The 24,843-nt window shown below is 42.3% G+C and overlaps 1 long non-coding RNA gene across 2 annotated transcripts; it reads left to right on the top strand.

The window, feature by feature from the left end:
- Nucleotides 1-209: 209 nt before the first annotated feature.
- LOC147369047 (uncharacterized) lies at nucleotides 210-23,792 on the top strand. 2 transcript variants are annotated; one of them, XR_015168471.1, is made up of 3 exons: nucleotides 210-311; nucleotides 19,568-19,806; nucleotides 23,238-23,792. It is a non-coding gene; the product is annotated as an uncharacterized LOC147369047 (long non-coding RNA). The 2 variants fall into 2 exon arrangements; XR_015168470.1 differs by lacking the exon at nucleotides 23,238-23,792 and having other exon boundaries at nucleotides 19,568-20,002.
- Nucleotides 23,793-24,843: the final 1,051 nt, after the last annotated feature.

The raw sequence follows: 24,843 nt of genomic DNA, 5'->3' as shown, positions 1-24,843 counted from the left end.
AGACTGAAAACAGTCTTCCTTTTTTTTTTTTTTTAAAACAATTGAGGAAATTTAGACTCAGATTAAAATGACTCAGTTAAGGACTAACAGAAGCCCTGGCAACCCCAGGGTTTTGAACCCTAAGACTAGGTCAGTTGTTGTCATGACACCACATAGGTCCCTAATGGACCTGATTGTAAAGCTCATCCAGGTGCTTCTAATAATGTGCATTCCTTAGCCCCACCCTGTACTTTGGGAATCAGAATCTCTAGGGAGGAGGCCCGGGAATCCATACTTTAAAACCAGCACCCCCAAGTAGGTCTCAAGATCAGGTAAGTTTGAGAAAACTGCCTTATTATATATTTTTTTAATTTAAAAATATTTTTATTAACATACATGTATTTGGTCACTTCAAATCTAGAACACTTAGAATCAGCATGAACATGGTAAACTACTTTTCAGTGATAAACTTTTGAAATGGGGGAGTAGATACTGAACTGGTTCATATTAACCTCACCGTTCAATCTATATCTGTATCTTGTCCAGTGAAAACTCATTTTCATATTAAAAAATAATCGGGCAAATGAACATTAAACTGCCCTTCCTTTTTGTCTCCTCTTGTTCTACTGTCTTAAACATTAGATGAGTGGATCTGGTTTAAAACATGTGTTGGCAAATTACATTGGTAAGTTTTCCAAGTAAAGCAAAAAATAAATAAATGCACATATTTATTAAGCAGACATCTCATACTGCTGTTAAGGAAGCCTAGTAAAACCTTTGGTGAAGTCTTTTTTGTGTGTGTGTGTGTGAATCAGTTTATTTCATCTTGATCTAATGCTAATTCAATGCATTTTTTTTAAAGCCTCTTGCACTAAATGATTATTGCAAAAATAAATTGATGTGAATTGTCAGAAACTTATTTTGTAAGTGTCTAGTTCTATCCCAGAGTGAACAAATCTCTTTAGTTCTCTGAATTCAGATTAACAAGGAATAGAGCTGTACCATTTGATTACATTAAGGAAATTGTCATGTCAGTGTAATAGGATTTTTTCTTTCTGCTTGGTGATCTTTCAGTGTTGACTGTGTGTCTTCATGAATATGTATAGAAATTGTAAGGAAAGTGGTTCCACATGTTGATTAAAATATTAACCAAGGGATTTAAAGTCACTCAGTACTCCTTTACACAAGGATTTATTCCAATGCAAATAGAATGTCATAGATCATTGATTTGCAGAATAGTTTACCTGTATCTAATTTGTAAGAGAATCCATACAGCGTCTGAGACAATCCATCCACACCCAACCCCAACCCCCAAATCCAGTATCCTGGATCTCTTACAGGTATGAACGTTGGGATGTGAACTCAGAAAAATCCCGTAAGCTCTCCTTTATGTATTTATTTGCTTGTCCTGGAAAATGAACAATGCCAACTTGGACATTTTGTAGCTATCATGGATTGTAGTTCTATTATGCATTGGAAGTGTAAACACTTATGTGGGCAGGACTGCAGTGTGTGGCCACGCAAACAATCGGCTGCTTTGTCCAGGGGTGACTTTCATGTGGACGACGCTGCCACCACTCCCCTGGGAGCGCAGTAAAGCGGCTCTTCTATTATAGCAGGTGCCCTTGATGTGTGACTTTCTTGATTGTCTAGTATTTATGGACATTTGGTATGTTCTCAGCATTGAGTGCTTTCTGTTAGCATATATCCTGTATAAAATAGGATTCCCTAGTGGCTCAGATGGTAAAGAGTCTGCCTGCAATGCGGGAGACCCGGGTTTGATCCCCGGGTTAGGAAGATCCCCTGGAGGAGGAAATGGTAACCCACTCCAGTATTCTTGCCTGGAGAATCCCATGGACAGAGGAGCCTGGGGGGTTACAGTCCATGGGGTCGCAAAGAGCCGGACGTGACTTTCACTTTTCATTTTGTATAAAATAATTAAACATCCTACATCTTGCTTTTCCGCCTTCTACTGTTTTTTTTTTCCTTCATTCTCTGTGGTGTCTCTAATGACATACTACAATTTCCAGGTTAGTTTGAACAGTACTCCAAATATATTATGTTGCCAAACCAGTTTTCATACTTTCTTTTTCATAATTTATGCTTTAATCCTAGATATGGGAAATTCTTTTTCATATTCACAGATTTACTAAAATTTTGCTTTTTCCATAATAATTTTATTTTCACTCTGTGGAAGGAATATGATTGTTTTATCTTCAATGTTCACGTCTAACAAATAGCTTATTTTGTGTTTATAGTTTGTAGTTTTGGCAGCATTTCCCTCCTCACTCTCTATGATTCTTTTAAAATTGGCCAATGCTTAAATCAGTTATAGTAAATTCAAAGAGATCAGGGACTGACTTTAATTGTTTTTTCTTTGATAGTGAATTCAATGGCCCTGAGTGCTTAATAGATATGCTACTTAGTGACCATTCATTTGTTCGTTCAACAAGTAGCTATCTGCCAGTTACTTTACTACAGATGGTGACTGCAGCCATGAAATTAAAAGACACTTACTCCTCGGAAGGAAAGTTATGACCAAACTACATACCATATTAAAAAGCAGAGACATTACTTTGCCAACAAAGGTCTGTCTGGTCAAGGCTATGGTTTATCCTGTGGTCATATATGGATGGGAGAGTTGGACTGTGAAGAAGGCTGAGCGCCGAAGAATTGATGCTTTTGAATTGTGGTGTTGGAGAAGACTCTTGAGAGTCCCTTGGACTGCAAGGAGATCCAACCAGTCCATTCTGAAGGAGATCAGCCCTGGGATTTCTTTGGAAGGAATGATGCTGAAGCTGAAACTCCAGTACTTTGGCCACCTCATGCAAAGAGTTGACTCATTGGAAAAGACTGTGATGCTGGGAGGGACTGGGGGCAGGAGGATAAGGGGACAACCGAAGATGAGATGGCTGGATGGCATCACTGACTCGATGGACGTGAGTCTGAGTGAACTCCGGGAGTTGGTGATGGACAGGGAGGCCTGGCATGCTGCGATTCATGGGGTCGCAAAGAGTTGGACACGACTTAGCGAATGAACTGAACTGAACTGAACTGAAGGATGAAATGAATAAGAAAAAAATTTCTTAAACCTGGGATATATGAAGTAGAAAGAAAACCCAGTCTATTTAAACTGTGTCATTTCTTGGATCCAAGGTCCCTATTCAGTCTGCCTACCTCTCTATTTTTCAGAGTCATCCTTTGTTTTATTAATCATGTCCATTCTTTTAACCTGTACTTACTGAGAGAAACAGAAAAAGTCCTTCTACTCATCTCTCTGGAAGTGGAAGTCCCTTGTGGTCTTCGATATGGAGGTAACGTTCATCTCACAAAAGGAATTGTGGGTTCCTATCCATTTTTTCTTCTCTGGAAGGCTTTGTTTCAGATGACTGTGGTTTCCTTAAATATTTGCTGGAACTTACCAGTGAAACCATTGGACCTGAGGTTGGCTGGTTGGTTGGTTTTGATAGAAGGTATTTAATAATATATGCATTTATAAAAGCAGTTATATTCTATTTTATTCTATCTTAATGCCAATTTTGGAGAGTTTTATTTTTCTAGGATTTATCCGTTTAATCCATATTTTCAAATTTGTGAACATAAGTTAGTTCAAAATAAACTCTAATTATCATTTTCAGTATAAAATATTTCCCAGATTTTAGTTATAAACTGTTCAAAGGATAGTAGAAACCAATACCCTTTCAATAAACTCTGTTCCCCTCTAAGTTAGCCAAAGTCGGATTTTCTTGCTTATAAACAAACTATCCTAACGCACGCACATCCTATGCAGAAAATGGAAAGATGTCTATTTAATGGCAGCAATTTTTTAAAAACCAAACTCCCACTAGAAATGTTTCCCCTCTCTTTCCCAAGTTATACCTGAAACCTGAATTAAGAGGTCTGAGTCAGACCTGTTTCTTGTCAACATACCTCTAACCAGTATGCTCCCTGTAGCAGTGGCTGAGAACGTGTTGATACAACTCACAGAATGTTTTCACTGAAATGGAATACAAATGACCTAGCTTTGGGGAGTTACTACAGCCCAGCCCCAGAGAGAGGAGAGAGAAAAAGAGACAGGGAGGGAGGCAGGGAGGAACGCCGTTTTTTTGATCTACTTGAGATTCAGAATTCTCTTCTAGTTTGAAATTTTTTCTAATGTATTTGGCATCAGAGTAGCATTAAATTGTATGATTTCTACAACTTTTGCATATATTCTTGGAAGATGAGGCATTTGCATTTTGCAGTTTTTAATAATTCACTTTCCTAAAAAGCTTTGCAGAAAAAGTTGTATGCTTGGTTTTGGCTCCCTCTGGTGGCCAGTCATATATACTTTAAGTTTTATGCAGAGAACAAAACTGAGACGCCACTATTGAAACAGATTTGGGGTTCCCAAGAGTTGACTCATTGGAAAAGACTGATGCTGGGAGGGACTGGGGGCAGGAGGAGAAGGGGATGACAGATGATGAGATGGCTGGATGGCATCACTGACTCGATGGACGTGAGTTTAAGTGAACTCCGGGAGCCAGTGAGGGACAGGGAGGCCTGGCGTGCTGCGATTCATGGGGTCGCAAAGAGTCGGACACGACTGAGCGACTGATCTGATCTGATCTGATCTCCCCGCAAAGTTTATTGCAATTTCTCCATTTAATGTTTCCAAATTTATGACAGTCTTTCAGTTTGGTAAACACATTTTTATTCTGTTGTTTTCTTTTGCTTCTAAGTTATAACTGAAAACAAAGGCTGTGCTGTGCTAAGTTGCTTCAGTCGTGTCGGACTCATTGTGACCCCTTGGACTCTAGCCCGCCAGGCTCCTCTGTCCATGGGATTCTCCAAGCAAGAATACTGGAGTGGATTGCCATGCCCTCCCTCCAGGGGATCTTCCTGACCCAGGGACTGAATCCACATCTCTTACATCTCTTGCATTGGCAGGTGTGTTGTTTATCACGAGCGCCATCTGGGCAGCCTGAAAACAAAGGCTACATTTAGCAAAAATATCAAGTTTAGAAAATATTTCAAATAAAATGTGTGACTCCATCTATGTCTCTTTCTCAAGCTGTCTGTGGTGAAGGTACCAGTTATGCAGACTGATGCTGTTGCCTGTTCCCATGGCAATGCCTCCTTTGGCCAACAAGCTCCTTAGTCATTCACATGGCAACCATTTAAGCTTTAGTCATCTAAACTCACCATCTCTTCATCATCTAAGCAATGTTTCATCTTTCTTAGAAAGGATAGAGGTCTCCGAACACAGATATCTTTGACATCCTGATTATCTTCCGTGCCTCAAATCTTCATAAAAATCTCTATTTTCTTCTTGCCCCCACTTTTCTATGTTCTCTCCTACCAAAGTCCAGTCACTTGGAATGACCTCTGGATCCAGTTTCCCTCGATTCATCTGGAGCCCCAGTGTATTAATCTTTGTGATTTCTCTTTCTTTTCTGTATCTCTGCACTCTTAGTCTTTGTTGGCTTTTCATGATCAGCATTTATACATGCGTACGTCAGCTACGGTTTTCAACTGCAAACAGTTCTGGCTAATTTAGGCCAGAAAAGGGCCCACCACATGTGAGGTAATGAACTGAACAAGAGCCTGCCTTGGAAAGAGCAGGTGCTCTGTGGAGCTGGGGATCAGTGCACAGAGGACAGTGTCCTCAGGACAAACTGCTAAGAGCTCACTGAGCTGGGAGAGAGAGCTGAGTTGTCAGGAGTCAGAGCAGCCGATTAAGGAGCCAAAAAGTTAAGTTAAGTCATTATCACTTACTGTGATGGTAAAATGGTGGTGGTGGTTGTTTAGTCGCTAAGTTGTGTCCGACTCTTGAACCCCATGGACTGTAGCCTGCCAGGCTACTCTGTCCATGGGATTTTCCAGGCAAGAATACTGGAGTAGGTTGCCATTTCCTTTTCCAGTGGATCTTCCTGACCCAGGAATTGAACTCAGGTCTCCTGCATTATTGCAGGCAGATTCTTTACCAACTGAGCTACAAGGGAATATGCAAGGGGTATGTTCCCTTGTACGGTCATATGCAAGGGGCTAAAACCAAACAAAGCACCAGCCTCCTGCCACCCCATTCTCTTTTCCCCACCGTGGAGGATTAGGTGGATCTAGGCAGTCTTGGGGGGCATCTTACTGTCCACAAATCCTGAACAAGAGTCTCCTACAGCTTTATGGACCCTGGGTTGGGTAGGGGATAGTGGGTGAGGATTAGGAGTAGACGAATACTGGGTATTGAGCCAGAGTGGGGAAATCTATCTTCAGGATTCCCTCCTCCTCCCAGGAAAGAGAGTTTGGCAGAGGTCTGCTCAAGTCCTCAGATAAAGAGACTAAGGATTGAAGGCCCTGGGGCTAGGAATGCAAATGTGCAAAGCACAAGGTCTGAGAGGCTCTGACTCCAAAACCCAATTCTCCAAGCCAGGCTTCAACAGTATGTGAACCATGAACTTCCAGATGTTCAAGTTGAATTTAGAAAAGGCAGAGGAAACAAAATTGCCAACATCCATTGGATCATCGACAAAGCAAGACAGTTCCAGAAAAACATCTACTTCTGCTTTATTGACTATGCCAAAGCCTTTGACTGTGTGGATCACAACAAACTATGGAAAATTCTTAAAGAGATGGGAATACCAGACCACCTGACTTGCCTCCTGAGAAATTTGTATGCAGGTCAAGAAACAACAGTTAGAACTGGACATGGAACAACAGACTGGTTCCACATCGGGAAAGGAGTATGAACAAAGCTGCATATTGTCACCCTGCTTATTTAACTTATATGCAGAGTACATCATGTGAAATGCCAGGGTGGATGAAGCACAAGCTGGAATCAAGATTGCTGGGAGAAATATCAATAACCTCAGATATGCAGATGACACCACTCTTACAGCAGAAAGTAAAGAAGAACTCAACAGTCTCTTGATGAAAGTGAAAGAGGATAGTGAAAAAGTTGGCTTAAAACTCAACATTCAGAAAATTGAGATTATAGCATCTGGTCTTATTACTTCATGGCAAATAGATGGGGAAACAATGGAAACATTGAGAGACTTTATTTTCTTGGGCTCCAAAATCACTGCAGATGGTGACCACAGCCATGAAATTAAAAGACGCTTGCTCCTTGGAAGAAAAGCTATGACCAACCTAGACAGCATGTTCAAAAGCAGAGACATTACTTTGCCAACAAAGGTCCATCTAGTCAAGGCTATGGTTTTCCAATAGTCATGTATGGATGTGAGAATTGGACTATAAAGAAAGCTGAGCACCGAAGAATTGATGCCTTTGAACTTTGGTGTCGGAGAAGACTCTAGAGAGTCTCTTGGACTGCAAGAAGATCAAACTAGTCCATCCTAAAGAAAATCAGTCCTGAATATTCATTGGAAGAACTGATGCTGAAGCTGAAACCCCGTTTGGCCACCTGATACGAAGAACTGACTCATTGGAAAAGACCCTGATGCTGGGAAAGATGGTAGGCAGGAGGAGAAGGGAACCACAGAGGATGAGATGGCTGGATGGCATCACCGACTCAACGGACATGAATTTGAGTAAGCTCAGGGAGTTGGTGATGGACAGGGAAGCCTGGCGTGCTGCAGTCCATGGGGTCACAAAGAGTTGGACACAACTGAGCGACTGAACTGAACTGAATTGACTGTGTACCCAGGCCAGGAGGGCAGGGAGGGCAGCCTTCCCCATGAGGCACCCAGGGAGAGCTCTTGTAACTACCCATGGTCAGGCCTGAAAAGTCACGTGTAGGTTTTTTTTTCAAACAGGAGCTGGACTCCTCATCTTTGTGGGGGAGAATCAACTCTAAGCATTTTTGGTTTTTGGTCCTGGTGTCAGTTAGTCCCTGGGTTCAGAACCTACCCAGTACAGCAGGCCCATCAAACAGCATAGAGTGGGAGAAGGGGATTAGCTCAGATAAAATCAGGGGCTGTTGCAAAAAAAGGTGAAAGAGAAGCGAGGCAGGTTAACTCAGTGTCATCACACTACCCATGTTCAAGTCTCTCCCTTCTTAGAAAAACCAAAGCAAAACCTGTTATAGAAAAGTCTCTGATCCTGTCTATTGACCCCTCCCCTTTTCCCCAAAACTAAGCTTCTAGAAATAATATTCAACACTCACGGTGTCCATTTCCCAGTCACTTATTTACTCATTTCTCAACTCACTATCTGAAATCAGTTCTGCCTTCCCCCTAGTCAACCAAAATTCCCAAGGACAGCACTGTGGTTAAAGTCCATGGACCTTTGAAGTGAAGTGAAGCCGATCAGTCATGTCCGACTCTGCGACCCCACAGACAGTAGCCTGCACCAGGCTCCTCTGTCCATGGGATATTCTAGGCAAAAGTACTGGAGTAGGTTGCCATTTCCTTCTCCAGGGAATCTTCCCGACCCAGGGATCAAACCCAGGTCTCCTGCATTGTAGACAGATGCTTTACTGTTTGAGCCACCAGGACCTTTAAATCTTTTATTCTGGTATTTGACTCTACTGGCTCTGTTCTGCCTTTGAACCACCTCTGCTGCTGCTGCTGCTGCTGCTAAGTCACTTCAGTCGTGTCTGACTCTGTGAGACCCCATAGACGGGAGCCCACCAGGCTTCCCCATCCCTGGGATTCTCCAGGCAAGAACACTGGAGTGAGTTGCCATTTCCTTCTCCAATGCAGGAAAGTGAAAGTGAAGTCGCTCAGTCGTGTCAGGCTCTTCATGACCCCATGGACTGCAGCCCACCAGGCTCCTCCGTTCATGGGATTTTCCAGGCAAGAGTACTGGAGTGGGGTGCCATTTCCCTTCCTTCCTCTCGACTGTTATTTCCTAGTCTCTTTTGTGGTCTTTTTGTTATTCTTTCATCACAGAGTTTCTGTCTTCAGCCCACTTGCATACTCTTTGTTAGATTCAGTCATTCTCCATCTCTCAGCAGGACCAAGGTTAGGAGTCCTAGGTCTTGAATTAGCACATGGGATCCAAGTCCTGGCTTGACCCACAGCTTACTGAATCACCGTGGGAAAACCACTCAGACTCTCATTGTGAGTTTCCTTATCTGAGAGTGGACCTGCCAGCAGGGTTGTTGTGGGATTTAATGAAACAATGCTCACAAGGCATTCAAAACAATGCTGGGCACACAGTAAGCGTAGCTTGATAAATGGTGGCTATCATTGTGTATTCAGAACATCTACCCTGCCCCATGCTCACATCAATCCTGGTACTTCTTTCTTTGTATTGTCTTTTTTTAGACCTCACATTCATTACATCAGTTTGTAACTTCCTTATCAGGAGGACAGTGTTTTTTGTTTTTTTTTTAGTTATTTATTTATTTTATTTTTGGTATGTGGGACCTCATTTCTCCAGCCAGGGATCATACCTGTGCCCCCTGCACTGGAAACAAAGAGTCACAACCACTGGACCACTAAGGAAGTCAGTTCAGTTCAGTTTAGTCACTCAGTTGTGTCCGACTCTTTGTGACCCAATGGACTGCAGCACGCCAGGCTTCTCTGTCCATCACCAACTCTTGGAGCTTGCTCAAACTCTTGTCCATTGAGTCCGTGATGCCATCCAACCATCTCATCCTCTGTTGTCCCCTTTTCCTCCTACCTTCAATCTTTCCCAGCATCACGGTCTTTTCCAGTGAGTTGTTCTTTGCATCAGGTGGCCAAAGTGTTGGAGTTTCAGCTTTAGTACCCGTTCTTCCAATGAATATTCAGGACTGATTTTCTTTAGGATTGACTTTTAGGTTTGATCTCCTTGTAGTCCAAGGGACTCTCAAGAGTCTTCTCCAACACCACCATTCAAAAGCATCAATTCTTCGGTGCTCAGCTTTCTTTACAGTCCAACTCTCACATCCATACATGACTACTGGAAAAGCCATAGCTTTGACTAGACAGACCTTTATTGGCAAAGTGATGTCTCTACTTTTGAATATGCTGTCTAGGTTGGTCATAGCTTTTCTTCCAAGACACAAGCGTCTTTTAATTTCATGGCTGCGGTCACCATCTGCAGTGATTTTGGAGCCCAAGAAAATAAGTGTCTCACTGTTTCCATTATTTCCCCATCTATTTGCCATGAAGTGATGGGATCAGATGCCATGATCTTCGTTTTTTGAACGTTGAGTTTTAAGCCAGCTTTTTCAGTCTCCTCTTTCACTTTCATCAAGAGCCTCTTTAGTTCTTCTTTGCTTTCTGCCATGAGGGTGGTATCATCTGCGTATCTGAGGTTATTGATATTTCTCCCAGAAATCTTGATTCCAGCTTGTGCTTCATCAAGCCCATCATTTCACATGATGTACTCTGCATAGGGAAGTTGGGACTGTGCTTTTTTGGACACCAGAGCCTTAGCACAGAGGCTGCATAAATGCAGCACAGTGCTGCATAAATGCACGTTGGATGAAGGTGATAGACATCATGGATTATGTATTAAGGGGAATATGAAAGTAAAGTTGGCATGGTTAGGAAAGGTCCTCTGGATTTCCTAGAGAGTAACATAAATTCTTTTCATTAAAATGCTTGGCTATCATTTTAATTTTTTCAGTCCCACCTGACAAATATCCCAAATCCTTGTTCAAATAAAATTCAAGAATCTATCAGACAAAACTTTTCCTTTCCGTTGTCTTCCCATCACCATAATCACCACTACCACCATCATCACCATCAGTATTGTCTTCAAGTGCCTGATGCAACCACTGAGTAATAATCTTGAAAATTTGTTCAATAAGAATCTCTGCTGCAATTGGGTTCGCCGGGAAATAGAATTTGAGCTTCAGTTGGTATGTAGGAAGTTGGTTAAGAAAGGCTATTGAGTTCAGCACCTGGAAAGGGGTGGGAAGAAAACAGGACTAGCTGGAGGGAGACGGAGGACCGTGATGCAGGCAGACCAAGCACTCAGCGGGCCCCAGGAAGCTCTGGAGCGGAAATGGTGCTCTGACCTTGTCCCCGTTTGACCTCAGGGAGACACAGAGGTGTCCCGGAGCAGGAGAGGAGACATTGCAGATGTGCATTCATTGAGAAGACTTTGGTTTGAAATGGGCCATGGTAGGAGCATTTACCTAATAGAAATTGGAGACAGGCTGCCCTGAGAAATGGATGTGACCTTAAGCTGGATGGGGCTCTTTAGGAGAGGAGATCTCTGGAGAAGGCTGACAGCTTAGAGCAATAGCAACCTTCCCAGCAGCTATCCCAGGAAGGGGATACAGCCCACCTTCCTGGGGAAGGAAATGGCCTACTCAGCACATCACCCCCAACAATCCCGGTGCTCTAGTGATGCTGCTCTGAGAAAGCACAAGGAGATGATGATGTTTCTAAGTTTTATATGTGTCGTTTTGACAGCAGTGTTTCATTTATAATTCAAAAAGTTGCTAATAGTTAATAGGTTTTTTAAAAATAATTTTTTCCTAAAAGAGCTTTATAAAACAGAAAAATTACAAGAACATTACAAAGAATTCCCATGTACCTAACACCCAACTTCCCCAGTTATTAACATCTTAGGTTAATATAGCATATTTATTACAGTTAATGAGGCAATACTGATACATTACTATTAACTAAAATCCATACTTTATTCAGATTGCAAAAGAGAAACTACTTAATTCTAGATATAGAACCGAGAACGGACAGGTGTGTGGTTGGAACAAAGGAAACTGGGCGAAGAGTCAGACAAACCCCTTGCTGTTACATGTGACTCTAACCAGGCAGGTTGGGCCGTCTCTGGCTATATGGCTGGTTAGAAGCTCTGCTTTGTCTTTAATAATACTATGCTGACTGTTCTGGGGGATAGCAACTATGCCGTCTGGTCAATTTACTAATCTAAACAGTGTAGAGAAAGCTTTTAAAATCTTGTGTAAATAGCAGGTAGTTATACTGGAGAGATGTACAATTGCATTCTTTTCAATTCAAGTAGTATTCATCATTTATTTTGGACCTTTCCTTGAACACAAAATCTTAAGTAAATTTTGACAGTAATTAATAAATTAATACTACTTACAAATTACCGTGAGAATGGTGTTAATACTTGGGTCACTCAAAGAACTTTTATTTATATGTGACCTCTTTTAGTAATATATTAAAAAATAATCTGAATGCACAACAAATTCACTTTGTTTTCATTATATTTTGAAGAACGACTTTCTTATTTTTATATTGATTAGAAATTCAAGCAGTACAGAGTGCAAAGTAGAAGGTAAAAAATTATAGAAAATCTTACCAACCAGAAATAATACTGTAAACATTAGCCGAACCAAATTCCAGTAACCTCTAGATGGATATTTTTCTAGATCTCAATCTATATGTAGTGTTTGAAAGCTATATATGGCTATACAGAATCTTTATCAAAGTGGATAAGGAAGGAAAAGAAATGGAAGAAATTGCTCTTTTTAAAAAGTTGTTTCTTTAACAAAGCTATGTGTATTCCTAAAATATTCTTCTCAGGCAGAGGTCACAAACTCAAGTGGCTTTAGAAGCAGTGGCAATATGACTTGTGAAGCAAGCAATGGATATTAAATTGCTAGTATTGTTTTCAAAATAAAAATCTCTCTGATTACATTGCCTATGTCATCACTGAGTAAGTCAAAGAAAATGAGGGAGCAAAATATTTTCATAGTCCATTAGCCATATTCAGATGACAGCTCTCTAGGTTGTTACCCTTGCAAAAATTAAAAAAAGATTAAGAAGTTATAGTTAATTTATTTTTTAAGTGATATAGTTCACTTAAGATAGAATTGATTGATACCATGTCATGAAAGATTAAGAAATCTGTACTCCTAAAATTTTATTTCACTTATCATGTGCATTATATAAATTAGTTCTCTTAGCTATATATTAATTTTACATTTTCAAACATTAAAATATTTAGATTTAATTTTGTAAACATAATTCCCATTTTAACTCTTATTTCTAAATGGATTTAATGTTCACTACATGTTATCGCATATTCATTCCTGTGTTCTTTATTTTGTTAATCTTTAGGTTGGCTTATTTTTAACTATCTGCTTTCCCAAAAGAACTCTGAGAATTACAAATACAATCATATTTGAGAATATTTGACTTTTGCTTTAATAATTGGATAGCATCATGGCTGAACATAATACGCCTTTCTCAAGACTTGATAAACATTGCTGTGGAGCAGTCTGAGACTTGTTGATTTCTTTTCTCTTTGATTTACTTTCCTCACCTAGATTACTGAAGAATGTCTCCTTTTACTCAGAGTGTGATAATTTCACCAGAATTTTTTTTTCCCCTCCAGTATCATCATTCTATAACAGGTTCTTCCTGATAAAAATTTTCTCTTTCATCAAAGTAAAGAGTCAGTTTCCCCCACATGATAGGGAAATTGTGTTCTAGTGTATATCTGTTGTGCCTATTTTACAGAAGAGAGATAGACTCCCCAACCCAGTTTTCGTTTGCTGTTGAGACTGATGGTATCATACACACACTCTAAGAAGACATGAAAAGGTTTGTTACTCACATCATGTGGCTTTCTGGGGTGAGCAGAACAGGCTCCCAACAGGTCCAGCAATGTCTGGAGGGAGCAGGGAAGGTGGCTGGCTTGGAGTTTTATTGTGCTTGGGATGGGGGGTCGGGAGGACAGTTCTCCCACACAGGTGGGGTCTTGCGTGGTTTGAATGTCCTGCCAGAGCCAAAGGAGGGAGGGATGGGCCATCTTCATCAGTTTGCCCAGATGTGGGTCAGAAGGGAAGAGGGCTTGAAAGCTGTCAGCAGTCACATAAAAAATGGAGTCAGACTTGTCAGACTCCTTATTACAGTGATTGAATGTATCTTTGTGTCTACTTTTGTTCGTTGTTGTTTTTCAGTTGCTAAGTCGTGTCCAACTCTTTGCAACCCCGTGAACTGAAACACACCAGGCTTTCCTGTCCCCCACAATCTCCCAGAGCTTGCTCAAATTCATATCCATTGAGTGGGTGATGCCATCCTACCATTGTCTCCTCTGTTGCCCCCTTCTATTTTCCTCAGTCTTGCTTTAGGGACGCAGTTATTCCCAGGTTGACTTTTCTTTGCTCTCAGCATCTACTTTGTGTTTGTCTTTCTCCTTTGCATTTGCTATGGTTAGCCCTTCCTTTCTGTCAATATTTCAATTTGCAATTGTGCCTACTCTCTTCCAGTTTCTTACTTATGTATTAGGAAATGATGCACTTTTAGTCCTCAACTTCTTTCTTTGCTTTTGCAATGTATTTTACATCTAATTGTGCTGTTTCATCAAGTTTGTCTTTTAGCTCTTGTTTCACTGAATTTATTTTCGTAGTAAGTTCTATCTTGAGCAATTACATGGCAGATGGCATTTTCTTCTATTCCATTATATCTTATTCTAGACTGAACTTTTCATCTGTTTCTTGTATGCCATATATTTCTGCTTTTTCTGCCTTATTGTTCTACTTTTCCACTCCGCCCGGGGCACCAGAAGACTAGTTCCTGGATGTTCCTCCATCTCCCATAGCATCCTGCATCTGTCTTCACAGATACATATTCTCTAAGGATGTCCCACGATTCTCCTTGGCTGGCAATTTACACAGCTCCCCAACTTCTCTTCCTCCCCAAGTTGGAGGTTATTAGGAGGGTTCTCCTGGCTTGTAGATGTCTTCTTTCCCTAGCACTGTTTCAGCAGTTTGGGGATCACCTCTAGGATGCATGTTAGGCAATACAGACGCTCTTTCTTGTCTTGGCAGACATTTCTTTCAAGTGTGTTATTAAATGCTGCCTGGTGTTTCCCTGTTTGCTTGCTGTTGATGGATGGATTTTTTTTTCCTATTGCCTATTTGTGGTGTTTACTGTTTTTATTTCCTTTACTAGTCACTGAGTAAAGGGGAGTCTGCAGTTGCGCCTCTGTAGACATGTTTATGGAGAAGGCAATGGCACCCCACTCCACTACTTTTGCCTGGAAAATCCCATGGACGGAGGAGCCTGGTAGGCTGCAGTGCATGGGGTCGCTAGAGTCGGACAGGACTGAGCGACTTCACTTTCACTTTTCACTTTCCTGCATTGGAGAAGGAAATGGCAACCCACTCCAGTGTTCTTGCCTGGAGAGTCCCAGGGATGGGGAAGCCTGGTGGGCTGCCGTCTCTGGGGTCGCACAGAGTTGGACACGACTGAAGCGACTTAGCAGCAGCAGCAGACGTGTCTATATGGGAAGCACCATCTAATTCTTTTCAGACTGTGCTCACTGGTGAAAATTACTGAAGAAACCACTCAATGTTTCACACATCCTATGTGTAAATATCAATCCTGAGAATGGCACAGGTCTCTGAGAGGTTGAGAGAAGAAATTAGGTGCAAATGAAAATGGAGGGGTGATAATTTCAGATGATTTTCAACTTTAAGCTTGAGAACAGATTAGGGAAGGGAACTGTTCGTATACCACAAAGTATATTTTTATTACTTTTTAAAAAAAGTTTCCCTCCCATTCCCTTCCCCAGTCTCCAGTTAAGGGTGGGTGAATATAAATACTGTTTGTGTGAACAAATGTGGCCTGCACCCTTGATATTATTCCTTCTTTTAAAAAAATTGTACTTAAATTACTTGATTTCTTTACGGCTGCAGTAGGTCCTTGTTGCTGCGTGTGGGCTTTCCCTAGTGGCAATGAGTGGGGGCTACTCTTCGTTGCAGTGCGCAGCCTCCTCCTTGCGGTGGTTTCTCTTGTTGCGGAGCATGGGCTGTAGGTTCACTGGCTCAGTAGTTGTGGCGTGTGGCCTCAGCAGTTGTGGTATATGGGCTTGGGTGCTCTGCAGCAAGTGAAATCTTCCCAGACCGGGAATCAAACCCCGTCCCCTGCATGGGTGGGGACGTGCTATCCACTGTACCACCAGGGAGTCTGATACTATTCCTTCTTTTCTCTTTCCCCCTAAGCTTCTTGCTTCCTTCTACACCACAGCCTGGTATGCAAATACTCAGGCAATAGTTTACGTTTATGCTTTCTTGATTCCTATCTTACATTAAATAGGAACAGTCACATAACCAACTCGTAAACTGGAATATGTGACTTTAAAACTTCATTCCCCTGAGAATCTGGGGAGAAAATGTGGAAACATTACATGTTTACCATCTAGGAGGCTGTTTGTCCCTTATACCCCAACTGATTCACTTACACTTATGAGGCAAGTGCTGAAAACAGAGCTAAAAATAGGGCTAGAAAGTGGCACTGAGGCTGGTGTGGGAATGGGGAGGTGGCAGGAAGGAAGAAAACTGGGCCAGTGGCTGCTGCAAGTGCCTGTTCCAAGCAGCTGAATATGGCTTTAGTATTTGCTCGTCACCTGGGGATGGGGCATGGGTGGCAGGCAGTTCTTGTCCTCTGCCCTGATGCAACTCTAAACAACCTTTGATAGTTACCTGAGAAACTCAAGGTGAGTTGTAGGATTACAGGCTTTTACATAGTTAAGGACCTGGGCCAGATCCTTAGCTAAGCCATTGCCAGAATAATCTGAGGTTGTAACAAAATGCCTGTACCCCTCAATTTGATAATATAGATCAAGAGCTTGCTTAAAAGGTCATTTCAGCTAGACTGGACTCCTTGGGCTCAGATGCTGTTCTAACGGTTGAGTAGGTGTTACTCTTCCTCCAAAGATAATTGTTCACATTTCTGGCTGGAATGGTTTTGGGCTGGATTCCTTGATGTACTCAGGGTTTACATAAGTTGGAGAAGACTTCTGGGGAAAAAAGGCCCATATTTTGGCTCTACTTCATTGAGTGATGAAGATATAGGTCATGCCTAGTGGGCAAACTGAGGTTACATTGCAGGACACTGCCATGGGGCCGTTGAGAAGGAAATTATCAAAAAGGAGGGGCTCCAGGGTCTTCCCTGGCTGTCCAGTGGTTAAGACTTTGCACTTCCAGTGCGGGGGGTGAGGGTTCGATCCCTGGTTATGGAACTAAGATCCCACACGCTGTGCAGCACAGCCAAAAAAAGGGGGAGGGCTCTAAATGGGACAAAGTCATACCTAGTTCTCAGAACACAGGGCAGCGGTGTAACCAACCTCACTCCAACCTATGTTCTGATATTTTGGTAAAACAGCTAGGCATACGTGAATTGAAAAAGCTGCATCAATTAAGATGAAGCACTCAGGGCCCAAGCCAATTCTTGTGTTGAGAGTCCATTCGAGGAGTAAAACTGTCTTCCAGCTATATATCTCCACAGATACATTCAGCCCACTGTGTCCCAGGCTTCAGGCTGTTGCTGACTTTCTAAATAATGTGACCCATGGGAATGCTGAATTATTCTTGTGATCTTAAAGCCCCTGCCACTTGCTTCCAGCCTTGGTAGGGCAGGGGCTGGGGAGATCTTCAAGGTGGGTGTGGGCAGGGATTGGGCCGTGGGCCCTAGGACAGTTCCTACCCAACTTGTGGAAGCTCTGGATTTTCCAGTGACTGTCTAGAGGCTCCAGGTGACATACCTCAGGAGCTCAAGGGTGGCGTGAGCCATTGGACAAATTTGGACCAAAATAAGATGGCAGATTAGAAAGAGTTTGCAGACAAAAATTTCCTCTCCACTGCTATCTTTTGGCTATTGCAAGATACAGTACCTTGAAATAGTTTCTCTCAGAAATAAACTAGGTTTTGAAGCTGTAATAAGCTGGATAACATGGAACCTTGTATTTGCTTCCCTCCTTCCTTCCTCTACCCTTGTTCCTGAAAGTGAAAGTGGCTCAATGGTGTCTGACTCTTTGCGACTCGATGGACTATACAGTCCATGGGAACTCTCCAGGCCAGAGTACTAGAGTGGGTACCTGTTTCCTTCTCCAGGGGATCTTCCCAACCCAGGGATCAAACCCAGGTCTCCCGCATTGCAGGTGGATTCTTTATCAGCTGAGCCACAAGGGAAGTCCAAGAATACTGAAGTGGGTAGTCTGTCCCTTTTCCAGTGGATCTTCCCGACCCAGGAATCAAACCTGGGTCTCCTGCACTGCAGGTGGATTCTTTACCAACTGAGCTATGAGGGAAGCCCCTATGATGGAAAGGACACTTGTTCCTACTTTCCTACAATTACAGCCCCCAGGGAAACACTAGCATGTAGCTCAGTCTGTTACATGCTGAGTTATAATACAAAATATAATTTTATGTTTTATAAAACAAATATATAGAATATAAAACAAAATATACTTTGTTCTATAAATATATTTTATTTATATTATAATAATATAAAAACAAAGGTGAATTTGGCAGAAGTTTGCAATAGCATCAAGAGTATGGAAGAAACTTTGGGGCTCTGGGCAGGTTTAGTAGACATAATAGATCAGAGGCAGCAGATCTAGGCTCTGGATCCATTCTAAAGATGGGTTGACAAGTTTGGGGGTTAGGAGTAAAGTGTGATTCACACTATGCCTTTGCTACCTTACAAGTACAGGGGGCCATTAACTACAACTGGAAAATAAATAAAAAAAATAAAGAGGAACTTCTGCTGCTGTTGGAAGCAGTATGGGAACCTGCTGCAGTGGCAGTAACGTACCCTCTGATGGGGCCACCAGAGGGTGAACACACCTTAGGCGAAAGAGAACCATCTGGCTGACCAACTGGCACAGGAAGCAGCCGCCCAAGACAATATAGCAACCAAACTTATGGTAACACCTGTGGTGTCTAGCCTACTAACTGCCCAAGCAGTCTGAGTCTATGACAAGGAAGAAACCATCTGGGCACAAACTGAGCAGGGAACAGTGCGGGAGGACGGATGGTGGGAACTCTCAGATGCGAGACTCTTCGTCCCCTCTAGGTTGGCATTTCAACTGGTGACAGATCTCCATCAATCCGCCCATTTAGAGAAAACAAAGACTTGTGAGATTTTAGCCCTCTATTTTGTCATGCCACATCTAATAGCCTTGTATGCAGATGCTGCCCATGGGTGACCTGGGCCAAGAATAACCCAGCCCCAAAAGAGACAGCGCCAACTGGAATACAGTTAAAGGGGACCGCTCCATTTGAACATCTAGAAGTGGACTTCACTGAGGCAAAGCCATGCTGAGGATACAAATATTTACTGGTGATGATATGTACTTTTACGGGATGGGTAGACGCTTACCCCACCAAGACTGAAAAAGCGAAGGAAGTGGCCTGATTCTTGCTGAGAGACATTATTCCTAGGTTTGGGTTCCCTCTGAGTATAGGATCAGATAATGGGCCCGCATTTGTGGCTGACTTACTCCAACTGGTCTGCAAAGCAGTAAATATTAAATGCAAGCTACATACAGCGTATAGGCCACAAAGCTTAGGAATGGTTGAGAGAATGAACTGGACCATCTAGGTGACTTTGGCAAAATAGGTGCAAGAAACTGGTGCCCCCTGGATGGACGTGCTGCCATTGTGTTAATGAGGATCAGAATGACCCCCCCCAGTCACACGGGTGTTCTCCCCATGAGATAATGTTTGGGAGGCCTCCCCCACTTATTTGGGAAGAAAAGGGAAATTTATTACAAGGAGGAGGGGTTGAGGTGTGGCAGCAGCTGGAACAGTTGGGGAAGGTAATCCATGATATCACTCCTTATGTTTAAGAAAGAATTCCCTTTTCTTTAGTTATTATTATACACCCATACTCATCAGGAGATTTAGTATGGGTAAAGGATTGGAAATGGCAGACGTTATCTCCCACCTGGAAAGGGCCATACGCTATTGTACTAACCACTCCCACTGCAGTTAAAGTTGCAGGTATCACTCCCTGGATTTACCACACTCAGCTCAAGACAGCAGCGGAGGAAAAGGGACACCTTACCAGTCATACTAACCCAGAGGAACCACTGAACACCCGACTCATCTGTTGACGACTACAGATCCAGGATGGAACCACTGCAGATGATTCTGCTGTTCCTGATTGGCATGACCACCCTACCGGGACTGCAAACTCAGGATAATGTGTTCCTGTCCTGGGCCCACTCGTATGTGAACTTCCATAACACTTCTAACTGTTGGGTTTGTGGGGCCATGCCTTTGTCAGTGATGGATGGACTTCCTTGGTGGGTGTCTCCCCTCCACAGAGGGGACTTTTGCCCCCTCTGTTCCTTTTTGAGACAACAATGAGAAACGTTTCTTTCTTTGGTAACTCATAAACTGTCACTTCTTTCTTGGTGCAAACTGGACTCTAATCTGATTGATCAAGGCCATGGGGTGACATCTGAAGTAAATGCAAGCTTTACAAAAGTAACAAAAGCCTATACTTTTTACTTAAAAAAAAAAAAGATAAGAACTCTATGGCCAGTAAAAAGGACCAATCCATCAGGTACTTTGAACAATTTTACCAGATATGGGATGAGTATTTTTGGATGACTCCAGAAAAAGGCCAGCCTGTTGTCCCTGCCCCTATCTGTTGGGAGGAAAGGGAACAGAATATTGGATTTGGTGACCGTCCTGTAGATCCAAAATAATTAAAATATGTGGGATACTTGTCCTCAGAGCAATGTGAACAAGTATTAGAGGTCACCTATCGCCCAGATTTACCAGCTCACTGGCCTGGCTCAGACTGGAAGAACAACCCTGGGATCTGATGGATGGCCCCTAAAGGCACCCAATGGCTGTCTGGATCGAATTTATGACCTTGGCTTCCAGCTGGTTGGGTTAGCTGCTGCACTTTAGGATTTGCCTTTGCTCATGGACATATTAAGCCATCCTTACAACAAGCCGCAGTAAATTTGCCTTATTTACATGCGTGGTGGGCAAGGTCCATGTTTCAGTGGTATGATTACATAGCTGCCTTGTTTGTACCATCTATAGGAACAACAGACATTATGATTAAAGTAGAAGCTCTAACTAACTTCACGAAACACACAAAGGCAATCCAAGGCAAAGGCAATCACGCAAAAGCAATCCAAGCTTTAAATGAAGAACAGATACAAATGAGAAAGGCAGTGATTCAAAATCGGATGGCTTTAGACATACTTACAGCCGCCCAACGAGGGACTTCTGCTATAATTACAGTTGAATGTTGGGTATATATTCCTGGTTTATCTGGCAGTGTATCAGCCACTCTAGATAAGCTATGTCTAATGATAATCCTCCTTTTTGGACGTCGATATTTTCTTGGATCAAAGGTGATTGGTGGAAAAATCTTTTTGTAATTATTTTGTTAATCATTATGTTAATTTGGAGGCCTTGTATTCTCCAGTGTATAACTCAATGTGTAACCTCCAGACTGATAGCCCTGCTGCAGTTACGTAGTCCCCGTGTACAATACATACCCATGACTGATCCCCATCATTAAAGATAAGATGAGCATCAGGAGGGGGGAATGTTGGGGCCAGTGTGGGAGAAGCAAGAGAGACTCCATCTTGAAGCCTGTCATCCATCCTAAAGACAAGATGTGAAATGGGCATGAACTTTGCCCAAGAGTGAGGAAATAGTTGCTAATGAAAACCAGGTCTCCTGGACATCTCTCTCTCTACAGATGACAAATGGAGATTGTAGTTGAGCTCAGGCTGCCCCTGTTAGATTAACCAAGGAGACAGCCCCCTTGATGTATAATCATTGTTTCCCCCCTTTTACCTTAATTGTTTGTTCTCCTGGCACCTACTTGTTGTAAAACTCAGTCATATACAACAGAGAGGTTGCTAACATGTAACCTGTCACATAGCGGGGGGTATAAAACTGGGCCTCTCAGAAACATCAGGGTCCTTGTTGGGAACTGATTCCCCTTGGACCCTCTGGCATAATAAACTGTGCTTCACCGCCTTGAGTGTCCTCCGAGGTGTGTTTTGCGACTCCAGATTCCGCAACAATCTAGGCTCTGGATCCATTCTAAAGATGGGTTGACAAGTTTGAGGGTTAGGAATAAAGTGTGGTTATGGAATTACGCTCCAAGAGGTGCATATCCTGTTCTCTAGCATGTGGCAACATGAAGACAACTACAAGGGCTTGTCCATGTAGTTTTGGATATGGATGCCTATACTCCAGAGACTGGGGCTTCTCTGGTGGCTCAGATGGTAAAGAATCTGTCTGCAGTGTGGGAGAGCTGGATTCAGTCCCTGGGTTGGGAAGATCCCCTGGAGAAGGGAATGGCAATCCACTCCAGTATTCTTGCCTGAAGAATTCCATGGACAGAGGAGCCTGGTGGGTTATAGCCCATGGGGTCACGAAGAGTCAGACATGGCTAGCGACATGACTTAGAGCGACTAACACACACACACTCCAGAGATTACAGAAATATTTTGGCTGACAGTCTCATTTAGGGGGTGGAATTATTCACTGCATCAAGCCTTTATAGGAAAAAGTAGTGATAAGAAGTGATCACTGCAATCAGTGAATATGAAGAAAAATAATGAGAGGCCTTTCTGCATCCACTGGACACTATTTTGCTAAAACCTTGGAAGTCTGTGCTTTGTTTTATGAGGGAAAGTAGAGTGATTCTTGTACATACAAATCAGGCTGTTTAATTCTCACCACAGCCCAGGGGAACAAACGTTATTCTCACCTCCATTTTGCAGATCAATAAAAGGAAATTGGTGCAGTCAACTGTTTTGTTCCAGGTTACATGAATTCAGTGCTCAGACGATGTTGGATTCATGATCTCTGAAGAAGAATTAGCTTCAGGACCAGGGACCAGGCTTGATCACTCAAGAGCTTTTGTGTAGCAGAGTTTTATTAAAGTATGAAAAGGGAGAAAGCTTCTGACATAGACATCAGAAGGGGGATGGAGAGTGCCCCCCTCCCTAGTCTAAGCAAGGGAGTTATATACTTTTTAAATTGGTTATTACAATAAACCCAAAGAATGTCTCAAGGTTGTAAAGATTTTACTAGACCCACTCCCATAATTTACATTTTAAGATTACAGGATTAACCAGAAGGTTTTTAGGAAGGAGAAACATGTCCTCAAGCAGGATACATTGTTGTTATATAATCCTTAGTACAGAGTTTAAATAGTTGTTTGTTGTGTAAGCATCAGTCCTGGGCTTAAAGAAAAAAACGTTTTATGTAACTAAGACTAAGAAATGTAGAGGAAAAAAAAGATGTTTGTCCTTTTCTCTTCCTTGAGAATTCCAGACCCCTCTCTCCCCCTCTCAGAGACCCCAGACTTATCAGCCTGCCTTCGAGTTGACTCTCAAAACTGCCCTGATGCTCCTTGGCTGAAAATCCCAGCTATTGTTTTGATGGGAACTGAGGAGGAGATAAACTTCACCTCTTCCTCCTAGAGATTCAAAATAGTTTTAGTTGTTAGCATCTCTATTTTAGGCAATAAATCAAGACATAAGGGAAATGATTCAAAAGTTGAGGGAACTGGAACTCTATTAAAATGGTGTCGGGTAAGGTAATCTATGTTTGTATCAGAGACCTATAATTTATGTAGATTCACATGCACTTTTTTTTTTTTTTTTTCCAGATACTGCATGAATTGGAAAGTGTGTGGAGTGTTGTGGAACCAAATGTATTTGTATGTGTTCAACACGCTGTATAATTGACTCAATTATCCATGTGGGGATTATTCACTTTTAATTTGCAATCTGGCTTCTCCTTTCAGTTAGGATGTTTCAGGGCTGCTCTAGGAATGCCAACTAATTTAAATAATTTAAGTAAAACATAATTAGGTACGGAAATTAAATTCAATCTTTTCTCAGCTCCTGAAGATTCTGCAGCTGAAATGTGACTCTAATTCATCCACTGTCTTTTCATTCTCCAATGCCATTTTGCTACAGTGAATTTTACTGCTTTCCATAGGTTATTGCAATAGTTCCCTATCTGGCTTTCCTGCTTACCTCTTCCCTGTCCAACAACCATTCTGCTGACAGTGATTTTCAATAAACAAACAAATGCAGCTCTCATCACAAAACTTTCTTTGCTTGAAAACACTTAAGGCTCCCCATTTCTCACCAGATTCAATGTACATGCCACAACCTAATATTTAAGGCTTCTTCATGCCACCTGCCCCAGGAAGCTTTCCTGATCATACCTCGGGGATGTCTTATCACTCCTCCCACCTCTGAATCCTCATAATGCACTTGGTATTTTCCTCTAAGGGAGACTAAGGTATTCCTGAAGTCGTGCTGTCTTTCTACTCTCCCGTGAGTTCTTTTTATCTAATTAAAAATTATTTTTTTTGAAGTTTATTTGCTTTACAGGGTTACTTTCTGCTGTACAGCAAAGTGAATCAGCTATGTATAGACGTGGATTGCCTCTTTGCCACTGCAGAGCACTGAGTAGTGTTCCTTGTGCTATACAGCAGGTTCTCACTTGTTATCTACTTTTTTACATAGTAATGTATACCTGTCTACCTCAATCCTCTAATTCATCCCAACCCCCCACCCCCCTTCCTCTCTTGGTGTCCATACATTTGTTCTCTACAGCTGTGTCTCCATTTCTGCTTTGCAGATAGGTTCATCTGTACCATTTTTCTAGATTCCACATATATGCATCAATATTAATTGAAGTCTTGATAGCTTATGGTGAACAATATCAGATTCATGATCTCCAAAGAAGATTTAGCTTCGGGACCAGGGACCAGGTAAAGAGCTTTTGTGTAGCAGAGTCTTATTAAAGTATGAAAGGGACAGAGAAAGCTCTTGAGTGACTGAATGCAGTCCCCAAAAGAGGAGCCTTGTCAGGGGTTTACGCCGACCTGCCAACGCCAAGACACACCCAACGTCCCTGCGAGGGGAGCAGCCAGAAATGGACGAAGTGTGTGGACTGAACTTTCCTTTCTTGGTCACCTTTTCCTGGTCTCTTTGACCATTTCGTAATTGCATGGGGAATTAGAACTACTAACCTAATCTGTCAGATCATAGACTTTCAAGGGACTTGTGATCCATGTTGTTACTCTGTACTTTTACTTAGACTCCATGTATGGAAGTGCCTAGCCTTCCTAGGAGCCAAAAGTTACAAGAGCGAGGTGGAGCTCTAGCTCCAGGAACTTCTCTCAGGGTAGAGGTCACTCTCTTGGCTGCCTGCCTCAAGGGCCAGTGACCTAAAAGTGAGACTTTTTCACAGCTGTG

This window comes from Bos grunniens, chromosome 7 (genome assembly GCF_055505025.1).
Source record: "Bos grunniens cultivar Pamir isolate PY7600 chromosome 7, Bosgru_T2T1.0, whole genome shotgun sequence".
In the NCBI taxonomy this organism is placed as follows: Eukaryota; Metazoa; Chordata; class Mammalia; order Artiodactyla; family Bovidae; genus Bos; species Bos grunniens.
This window is presented reverse-complemented; position numbering and strand designations above follow the sequence as displayed.